The sequence below is a fragment of the Panulirus ornatus genome, chromosome 66, assembly GCF_036320965.1.
Source record: "Panulirus ornatus isolate Po-2019 chromosome 66, ASM3632096v1, whole genome shotgun sequence".
NCBI classification, from domain to species: Eukaryota; Metazoa; Arthropoda; class Malacostraca; order Decapoda; family Palinuridae; genus Panulirus; species Panulirus ornatus.
The window spans coordinates 18,990,692-18,995,619 of NC_092289.1; the positions used below are offsets into that span (position 1 = coordinate 18,990,692).

At 41.0% G+C, this 4,928-nt stretch overlaps 1 long non-coding RNA gene across 1 annotated transcript; it reads right to left on the bottom strand.

Moving 5' to 3' along the window:
• Nucleotides 1-1,529: 1,529 nt before the first annotated feature.
• Nucleotides 1,530-4,281, bottom strand: LOC139746763 (uncharacterized). The gene is made up of 3 exons (XR_011712222.1): nt 4,212-4,281; nt 3,604-3,679; nt 1,530-1,995 (listed from the first exon to the last, which is right to left on the bottom strand). It is a non-coding gene; the product is annotated as an uncharacterized lncRNA (long non-coding RNA).
• Between the last annotated feature and the right edge of the window lie 647 nt (nt 4,282-4,928).

Here is a 4,928-nt window from a genome sequence, read left to right on the forward strand (position 1 = left end):
CCTGTGGGCAGAGAGGAGAACCAGGGAAGTTAGTGGCTAGGCACTGCCAAATGTGGAAGAAGTGAAGACTCTATAACTTGATGTGAGAGAAGAGGGATTGGATATCAAAATCCCACATAGAATGAGATTCAGTTATGAATACTATCTTTATCTTCATCTTTTATCAGTTCGTATCTCACTTGTTAATCTTCTCTAGCCTTCTCTGTCCTTCTCTTACCATCTGTTAAGGACTGTGATGAGAAGTAACCAAAAGAAAAAGTCTCTTTTCACTGAAATAATTCTTTCCAAAACTTTCACATCTTTGCAGTTGCCCTCAAAGCTTTGTATGTCCACTCTGTGTTAATATATGAGAATAGAAAACGTCAATTTAGGAAAACGAAATGAAAACAGACTATAACAGTCTCTACGTTTATTACTAATGGGATATTGATACAATACGTAATGCTTTATTTTATTTATGCAGATAATGAATGAAAATAAGCCATTTCATGAACAAAATTCAAAGTCCTCCTGTATGCAATACATGGAAGTCTATATTAATCAGCGTGGAAAGCAGAAGACCCAAGGTTGGCTGGACAGTCAGTGTCAGCACCATATGAAAACAAATGAGTGAGGCAGAGCTCCTCTTGAATCAGGTCATCTGGGAAGAATTAAGAAGCGGTGGAGGTCATATACACCAGGTCATCTCGGAGCAACAGACGTCTTCATAGGGTAATTCCAGGAACTCATCGAGAGAGGGATCTGAAACCTTTTCTTCTAACCATGGGTAGGATTTCGCTTCATTATACAGCAAAACTGACCCCTAGGGCAGCCAAGGGAGCGATTTGACCAATAACAGGATGTGCCTTCAGACAAACATTTACCTTTTTCAGACGAGCAGGATGGGGTGTCACCCACATAACCACCTGTAGTAAGAAAGGAAGGAAAGGCGCGGTTAGAATAGTGCAGGTGCAGCTGTCATGCTCCAAGTTATCCAAGTAGTTTGAAAGAAATGGAGAGGAGAAGCGTCATCATCACTACTGTGACACCAGCATCCTGCCACCTTACCTGTGGACAGAGAGGAGGGTCAGGGAAGTTAGTGGCTGGACACTGGCTACCTTACCTGTGGGCAGAGAAGAGAACCAGGGAAGTTAGTGGCTAGGCACTGCCAAATGTGGAAAATGTGAGGACTCTATAACTTGATGTGAGAGAAGAGGGATTGGATATCAAAATCCCACATAGAATGAGATTCAGTTATGGATATTATCTTTATCTTTATCTTTTATCAGTTCGTATCTCACTTGTTAATCTTCTCTAGCCTTCTCTTACCATCTGTTAAGGACTGTGATGAGAAGTAACCAAAAAAAAGTCTCTCTTCACTGAAATAATTCTTTCCAAAACTTTCACATCTTTGCAGTTTCCCTCAAAGCTTTGTATGTCCACTCTGTGTTAATATATGAGAATAGAGAACGTCAATTTAGGAACACGAAATGAAAACAGACTATAACAGTCACTACGTTCATAACTAACAGGGTTATTGATAAAATACGTAATGCTTTATTTTATTTATGTAGATAATGAATGAAAATAAGCCATTTCATGAACAAAGTTCAAAGTCCTCCTGTGTGCAATACATGGAAGTCTATATTAATCAGCGTGGAAAGCAGAAGACCCGAGGTTGGCTGGACAGTCAGTGTCAGCACCATATGAAAACAAATGAGTGAGGCAGAGCTCCTCTTGAATCAGGTCATCTGGGAAGAATTAAGAAGCGGTGGAGGTCATATACACCAGGTCATCTCGGAGCAACAGACGTCTTCATAGGGTAATTCCAGGAACTCATCGAGAAAGGGATCTGAAACCTTTTCTTCTAACCATAGGTAGGATTTCGCTTAATTATACAGCAAAACTGACCCCTAGGGCAGCCAAGGGAGAGATTTTCCCTATAACAGGGTGTACCTTCGTACAAACATCTCCCACTTCCAGAAGAGCAGGGTGGGCGGTCACCCACATAACCACCTGTAGGAGGGAAGGAAGGAAAGGCGCGATTAGAATGGTGCAGGTGCAGCTGTCATGCTCCAAGTTATCCAAGTAGTTTGAAAGAAATGGAGAACAGAAGCGTCATCATCACTACTGTGATTGAATTATGGATACTATCTTTATCTTCATCTTTTATCACTTCGTATCTCATTTGTAAATTTTCTCTAGCCTTCTCTGTCCTCTTGCTATCTATCTGTTAAGGACTGTGATGAGAACCAACCAAAAAAACAGAAGTCTATTTTCACTGAAATAATTTTTTCCAAAACTTTCACATCTTTGCAGTTTCCCTCAAAGCTTTGTATGTCCACTCTGTGTTAATATTTGAGAATGGAAAACGTCAATATAGGAAAACGAAATGAAATCTGAATAATGTTTCCATCAGTCTGGCAAGGAAAGACCACATCCTTCATTCATCTTGCACTTAAAGACATATCAAATGACTCCCTGGCAAAAATCTTCAGTCAAGAATGTATAATTATACCACAAGAGAGAAGAACTATGATCCATATTTCCTTAGGAGTGAGACTTTAACCATTGCAAAAATATGCTTCTTAACCAAGAAGAAAATGCTTTACTTACATAGACAATAGTATCATCATCATACCACCTTGCAATGCCGTAGAAGGCAAACTGCTTTGAAAATATTAGACCGCGAGTCGCATTTATCCACTCTTTCCTTCCCTTGCCAGTTTCACTCATCTGAGTCACCGTCAGTCAACACCCATTCAAATGAACCCCATAGAAAGTATGTGTTTTGTGTCGTTCGGTTAAGAATGGCTGGCTGAAACAAAGCGCTACAGTGCTACAGTTGTCTCATGTTTCTTCTTCCATCTTGATCCACTCATCTGTCATAGGATCGGAACGCGTGTGTCATAGGGTCTGAACATGTGTTGTATAAAGAGGACGCGCGCGTTCAACCCATCTTTTGGCTTCTCGATCACCCAACAGTGCAGGGCACCTCCTACCCAATTACACACACATATTCATGCATTAGGTTAACATTTTGTTCCTTTTAACAATGTTTTCACCTACAATACTCATTATGCAAGCCGGCGTTGTCACTCATCCTGACCTTAGGTCGTCATCACCTATGCTAACTCACCTAAGATGACCCTAAAGTGACTCTATACCACAACCACAACACATGAGTAGTCTTAGATTACCATGTAGTTAAGTCCCTCACAGAGAAACTTGGTGCGACAGGCATAAAGATCCCAGCATTAGAGGCATACCCCATCCAGCACAGGTGTCATGTCTTAAAATCACTCACAGTGCATTAAGGTCACTATTTATGTACCATGGCCACTCACCGTTCACTAAGGTCACTATATATGTACTATGGCCACTCACCGTGCACTAAGGTCACTATATATGTACTATGGCCACTTACCGTGCACTAAGATCACCACGTATGTACTGTGGCCACTCACCGTGCACTAAGGTCACCACGTATGTACTGTGGCCACTCACCAAGCACTAAGATCACCACGTATGTACTGTGGCCACTCACCGTGCACTGTCACCACGTATGTACTGTGGCCACTCACCATGCACTAAGGTCACCACGTATGTACTAAGGTCACTCACCTTGCACTACGGTGGCCGCCACCAACACCACCAGCAGCAGAAGCACAATTGTCTTGGTCTTCATCATGTTTCAAACCTGTTGAGAGAAGAGAGACACATCATACAGTCAGTAGATAACGTCAGGGCAACATGCTGTATCTAAGGATATTCACAACACATAAACTGTGCCTAAGATATTGAATGTGATATCTGTGAAATTGTCATTTTATCTGAAAATCGGAAGAAATACCGACTCAAAGACTTAATAGAACCGACATGTAAAGTGTCTTCAAGGGGGTTAAAGAAATATCTCTCGGCCAGCAGAATACTGCACACGGGGAACAAGGAGATGAAGTAGAAAGAGATTGGACTGGGATATCCATATGCTTGTATGATGTGAATGTGAGGGGTAAGAAAAGTGGCTTTTAGAAAACAGTGGTCATTCCCTTACTCGGTTCACCTTGACAGCCGACACCAAAAATCTTATTTCACTACGTAAGCTTCGCTAGAGATGATACTTTAAAACTCAATGTACAAATAGAAGGATTGATACACAGAGTCTCCGGCGAGCTCCAGTGAAGCTGGTCAATTCATGAAACCAGTGGCAGGGGCTTGGGGGAGACACTGACCTCGAGTCGTCCTAGGAACCGTAGCGGGCAAGAGACAAGTTGAGTGTGAGGTGAAACTCTGCATCACTCGGCTTATATACACCTAACGCAAAGGAAATTCTAAGAATCCTGTTGGCCTGTTACACGAGAGGATTATTCCACTGGATTACTTGGAAAAGCATTGAAGGGATACCTTCTTACTTGTCTCAAGAACTTGTATACCAAACGCGCACATGATATACATATATCTTTGGTTTTTGTGTTAGCTTTCAAAATACTCTATTTGCTAAGCACTATAAAGGAACAAAACATAGTTTGGCTCCGATATGTAGACGATGTACGTTGCTTTTGGCCTAATAATCTACCCATTGAGGACTTCCTTCACAAGTTAGACTCGTTAGCTCCCTCCATAGAATTTACTCATGAAGTCGAAATTAATAATAAGTTACCCTTTTTGGATGTAGAGATCATCATGGATAAAGATATCTTAAAAACTAAAGTTTACAGAAAACCTACAAATATACTGTCTTATGTCCACTATGATTCAGTCATCATATTAATGTAGAATGATCGGTTTTCATATCTATGTACCTGAGAGCATATAGGATTTTAGATCCTGAATTTTTAAATGATGGCCTGAAAATGATTCAGTACATTGGACAGAAGCTAAGATACCCAATACATATGCTTAACTAGTGTCATCATATGGCAAGGATAGGTTTCTATAGTGGCCAAAAT